This window comes from Eucyclogobius newberryi, unplaced genomic scaffold (genome assembly GCF_026437365.1).
Source record: "Eucyclogobius newberryi isolate DKJ021-1_F unplaced genomic scaffold, fEucNew1.0.hap1 SCAF_8, whole genome shotgun sequence".
In the NCBI taxonomy this organism is placed as follows: domain Eukaryota; kingdom Metazoa; phylum Chordata; class Actinopteri; order Gobiiformes; family Gobiidae; genus Eucyclogobius; species Eucyclogobius newberryi.
The window spans coordinates 33,214,499-33,220,671 of record NW_027316500.1 but is presented as its reverse complement, the minus strand read 5'-3'; positions in this window follow the sequence as shown (position 1 = coordinate 33,220,671).

Below are 6,173 nucleotides of genomic sequence, written 5' to 3'. Positions count from 1 at the left end.
GTGAAGAGCTCGTGAACAGGTTAATGACGTGTGAATGAGGCTTAACACAACAGCTGTGTTTTTGATGAGGAACAATGTTAAGGCGCTTCACCGTAAACACAGAATCTGCAGAACTTTTTAAATACCTCCAGTGGGAGGGGTTTATGCAAATGTAGGAGGCGTGTCAGAAAATGTAAACTCTAAAAACAGTAACGAGGAACACGGCTGAAGCACGTCCAAAACCGCTGAAGCAAATGAGCTCGAGACGGAGTGAAAACATTGTTAAAATCTCCTCAGTTTCGCTCCGGAAACTTCCACAAATTATTTAAAATCACCCACAGCCCCAACGAGGGAGGGAGATAATGACAGCCTCCCTCCCGCCTCCCCCACCTCCCTCCTGCCCCTCCGGCCTCCCTCGGCCTGCAGGATGGCATGGGAAGAGGCCAAGCTGCACATTTAGGCCTGCAGGATGGCATGGGAAGAGATCAAGCTGCACATTTAGACCTGCAGGATGGCACGGGAGATGACCACGCTGCACATTTAGACCTGCAGGGTGGCACGGGAAGAGACCACGCTGCACATTTAGACCTGCAGGATGGCACGGGAAGAGACCAAGCTGCATATTTAGACCTGCAGGATGGCATGGGAAGAGATCAAGCTGCACATTTAGACCTGCAGGATGGCACGGGAAGAGACCAAGCTGAACATTTAGACCTGCAGGATGGCATGGGAAGAGACCAAGCTGCACATTTAGACCTGCAGGATGGCATGGGAAGAGATCAAGCTGCACATTTAGGCCTGCAGGATGGCACGGGAGGTGACCAGGCTGCACACTTAGGCCTGCAGGATGGCATGGGGAAGAGATCAAGCTGCACATTTAGACCTGCAGGATGGCACGGGAAGAGACCAAGCTGCACATTTAGGCTTGCAGGATGGCACGGGAGATGACCACGCTGCACATTTAGACCTGCAGGATGGCACGGGAAGAGACCACGCTGCACATTTAGACCTGCAGGATGGCACGGGAAGAGACCAAGCTGCACATTTAGACCTGCAGGATGGCACGGGAAGAGACCAAGCTGCACATTTAGACCTGCAGGATGGCACGGGAAGGGACCACGCTGCAAATTTAGGCTTGCAGGATGGCACGGGAGATGACCACGCTGCACATTTAGGCCTGCAGGATGGCACGGGAAGAGACCACGCTGCAAGTTTAGACCTGCAGGATGGCACGGGAAGGGACCACGCTGCAAATTTAGGCTTGCAGGATGGCACGGGAGATGACCACGCTGCACATTTAGACCTGCAGGATGGCACGGGAAGGGACCACGCTGCACATTTAGGCCTGCAGGATGGCACGGGAAGAGACCACGCTGCAAGTTTAGACCTGCAGGATGGCACGGGAAGGGACCACGTTGCAAATTTAGGCTTGCAGGATGGCACGGGAGATGACCACGCTCAACATTTAGACCTGCAGGATGGCACGGGAAGGGACCACGCTGCACATTTAGGCCTGCAGGATGGCACGGGAAGAGACCACGCTGCACATTTAGACCTGCAGGATGGCACGGGAAGAGACCACACTGCACATTTAGACCTGCAGGATGGCACGGGAAGAAACCACGCTGCACATTTAGACCTGCAGGATGGCACGGGAAGAGACCATGCTGCACATTTAGACCTGCAGGATGGCACGGGACGAGACCACGCTGCACATTTAGGCTTCCAGGATGGCACGGGAAGAGACCACGCTGCAAGTTTAGACCTGCAGGATGGCACGGGAAGAGGCCACCCCCCAGTTTCTTCCCTGCCGCTCTGAATTCCTCCACACATTTGGTTACGTGCTGCAGGAGTTCCACTGACCCAGAAAAGGCGTCCCGGCCTGGGTGACCATCAGATGGCGCACTCTCCGCCCTCCAAAGTTCCGCAGTGCAGCTTTGATTCGCTGCATCTGCATGTGTTTTGCATGAGGCGCTCGACAGCTTCGGCGTCTCGTGACAAAGATTTCTGTCAGACGCCGTCGCCGCTTAATACATCACGGCCCCGCTCCCTGCCCCGTCTCCATGGCAACGGCCAATCCCGCGCGCCCGGACGGGGGGTCACGTGACGGCGCCCCAAAAACCCGCTGCTGCAGTTTATTTACTTAAATGTAAGACACAATTTTAGTGGTATTGCAAGTTTAATAAAATGTGTTTTCATATCAAAATAATGCTTTTTGTCCTATTTGGGACATGAACATCTGAAAAATAAACACGGTTTACATTCTGTTACATTTTGTTACATTTTGTTACATTTTGTTACATTTTGTCACATTTTGTTACATTTTGTCACATTTTGTTACATTTTGTCACATTTTGTCACATTTTGTTACATTTTGTCACATTTTGTTACATTTTGTCACATTTTGTTACATTTTGTCACATTTTGTCACATTTTGTTACATTTTGTCACATTTTGTTACATTTTGTCACATTTTGTCACATTTTGTTACATTTTGTCACATTTTGTTACATTTCGTAGAAATATTTTTAATCTTATTTTGTATTTGAATGAACTGCTATTTCGTATAAAATTGGCGTAACTTCTTTTCTGGAGTCTAGACTCAGAATATTCAGGTCACAATATAATCGTAAAAAATAAAACATAATAATCATGAAGTATTTTTATTTCATTCTTTCATTCATACTATTTTTTCTCACTATGAAAGTTAGATTTTTTTAAGCCGGTTTCAAATGTGAAGAGAAAATGTCACATGTCCCTGTTTGGTCATAATAACCTCCTCCTCCCTGCAGGGTCAAAGGTCAAAGGTCATGATTCAGATGTAAACACAGAGAACACTCGTGGTCTTTGCTCTTTGTAAATGTCACACACGTAAAATAAAACACACACATTCTTTCAGTCCGTCCTTCGTTAAGTGCTCGGCTCGTTTCAGACTCTTCGCTCTCGTCTTCATCGCACGCCGCTCCGTTATTTACGCCGCTCTGATCCGGACGCCGTGTTTGCAAATAATATCCTCAAATTGAATCATTGTTGCATGAATTTATGCAAAATCTTCATCTGAGCGCGGCGCGGGTTGAGTGCTTTTAAATTGGACAGATCATTCACAGCTTCACCTTTACGGCGAGATAAAGTCGTGTGGAGGGAGGAGAGAGGAGGAGAGGGATGAGAGGGGGGAGAGGGAGGGAGGAGAGAGGGAGGGAGGAGAGAGGGAGGAGACAGGAGGAGAGGGAGGAGAGGGGGGAGAGGGAGGGAGGAGAGAGGGAGGGAGGAGAGAGGAGGAGAGAGGGAGGAGACAGGAGGGGAGGGAGGAGAGAGTGAGGGAGAGGGAGGGAGGAGAGAGGAGGAGAGAGGGAGGAGACAGGAGGGGAGGGAGGAGAGAGTGAGGGAGAGGGAGGGAGGAGAGAGGAGGAGAGAGGGAGGAGACAGGAGGGGAGGGAGGAGAGAGTGAGGGAGAGGGAGGGAGGAGAGAGGGAGGAGACAGGAGGAGAGGGAGGAGAGAGGGGGGGAGGGAGGAGAGGGGGGGAGGGAGGAGAGGGGGGAGAGAGGGAGGGGGAGGGAGGAGAGAGTGAGGGAGAGGGAGGGAGGAGAGAGGGAGGAGACAGGAGGAGAGGGAGGAGAGAGGGGGGGAGGGAGGAGAGGGGGTAGAGAGAGGAGGAGAGAGGGAGGGAAGAGAGAGGAGGGGAGGGAGGAGAGGGAGGAGAAGGAGGGAGGAGAGGGGGGAGAGAGAGGAGGAGAGAGGGAGGAGAGAGGAGGAGAGGGAGGAGAGGGGGGAGAGGGAGGGAGGAGAGAGGGAGGGAGGAGAGAGGGAGGGAGGAGAGAGGAGGAGACAGGAGGAGAGGGAGGAGAGAGGGGGGGAGGGAGGAGAGGGGGGAGAGAGGGAGGGGGAGGGAGGAGAGAGTGAGGGAGAGGGAGGGAGGAGAGAGGGAGGAGACAGGAGGAGAGGGAGGAGAGAGGAGGGGAGGGAGGAGAGAGGGAGGGAGGGAGGAGAGAGGGAGGGAGGAGAGAGGAGGGGAGGGAGGAGAAGGAGGGAGGAGAGGGGGGAGAGAGAGGAGGAGAGAGGGAGGAGAGAGGAGGAGAAAGGGGGAGAGAGGAGGAGAGGGGGGAGAGAGGGGGAGAGAGGAGGAGAAGGAGGCGAGAGGGAGGAGAGATGAGAGGGGGGAGGGAGGAGGGAGAGAGGAGAGGGGGGAGAGAGGGGGGAGAGAGGGAGGAGGGAGAGAGGGAGGAGAGAGGGGGGAGGGAGGAGAGAGGGAGGAGCACCCTCCGACATCACATGACATGTCACAAAACAATCACATGACCAGATAAAACAAAAGAAAAACAAAGACAAAGAAACTAGAGAAACTAAAGCGAAACAAAATCCTGCCGACAACGCCATTGTAGGAGGGTTTTCAGCTCGTCCAGTTGTGACGACTTAACAAATAATGAAACAATAAAACACATTATTAAACAGAAGAAAACCAACACCAACATGTCCCGGGACAAATGTCAGGCAAAAACTTGAGAAACAAAGACAGTAAGCGGCAGGTGAAAGTGAAGCAATGAAGGTGAAGAATAAAAACATAAGGAGCAAGTGGCTCCCAAACCGAAAAACAAATGTAAAAGTGTTTTGATGATGTCGTTCTGGACATTTTCCTGCAAATTTAAACCCAAAAGACAATTCTGTTTTCCTCGTGGTCTGAGACAAAACAAAAGACAAACTTCATCGCCGGCGCTGAGTTGAACCTCAGACTCTTCCGCAGAAACTCCCCAAATTATTATTCACAGTAAAACCCTTAGCGCTTCATGCTAAAGCTGCTAACCACGCGCAGACAGGACTTGATTAAATCCCGCCTTCACCTCGTCCTCTCGGCCTCGATTTCCCCCTAAAACAGCCCAAACTCCGGCCCACTTCCCCCCGCTCGCCGTCCCGCACGTTCCCATCGCGGCGTTTTAGACTTTCCCCTCTCACAATCCCACTTTTCCCCCCAATGAAAGCGTCCGATAATGAAATGTTTCCCCGATTTTGGCGACAGGCCGGGCTTAACGACGCCCTCGGCCGGCGCGGGAGCGAAGAGGCCGAGCGGAGCGCCGGGCGAGCGGTATGTAAATTCACTCATTTATGGCATTATCTGGAGGAGCCATTGTCTGAAGGAGAGAAGAGAGAAGAGGGACGAGGGGGAGAGGAAGCGTGCCCACACAAGATACGGGATAACGGATGGTGACAGGGGAAGAGAGGTGGAGGAGGCGGAGGTGGAGGAGGGCGGAGGCAGCGCCAGAGAAGATGAAAAGATTGTCGGGAGAGTGAAGAGGGAGGAGGAGAAGGTACCGGCGAGAGAGGAGAGATGAAGAGGCAGAGGAGAGGGAAAATGAGGCAGGAAAGTCGCGTCATTAGAGAGTTTTCGGCTCGGTGCGATTTAAAGTGAGCGACGTGCGACTTCCCCGTGTTTGTCCCGGGTTTGGGTTTGGATACTTTCGGACCTTTAAGTGAGCGCGGAAGGCAAAAGCGCGGAGTAAATAAGTCGACGTTTATTGACCGCACAGTGTTTTAGTGTTGTGTCTGTGTCAGGTTTGGGAGGCGACCGTGGACGTCGACGAGCTAGCTGACGGTTAGCGTCGCTACGTCCGCTTCTGGGTTTGTCAGGGACGAACGCCGTGTTCACGCTCGTTACGGGGCGAGTTTGGTTCATCTAAAAGCACAAAAACAAACAAAAAGAACACATTTGGTGAAAATGACAAATAAGGAAGGGAAGGCTTCAAAATAAAAGTAAGTTAAGGCTCACGAAGTCCAAAATAAAAGTCAAATCTCTGTCAAATTTGTTCATTTTCAGGTTGAGTCCGAATGAGATTTCAGTTTTGATTTGGGTCCAGTCGTCGATCTTCGGTGCAGTTTGTGTTTTCCATTTTTTGTGAGTGTGTTTTCCAAAAGTATCACTCACTGTGTCCACGGCAGGAGGTTTGAGGCCCGCGGACGTTACAAATGAGGTGAAAATGTTGATAAATGTCGGCGTTTGTGTCTGAAAAGTTACGTTAATATATTAAAACACAAAAACTAACAACAAAACAAAGTAAAGTATAAAGTGCTGTCAAACCAGTGGCTTTTATGAGTTTGATTTGTGACGCTATCATTATTTTAATATGAATTATGCTTCAAAATTAGCTTTGCAGTGTAGCGCTTCTTTATTTTTGAGTGTCGTGCCAAACGAGCTAAAGGTGAG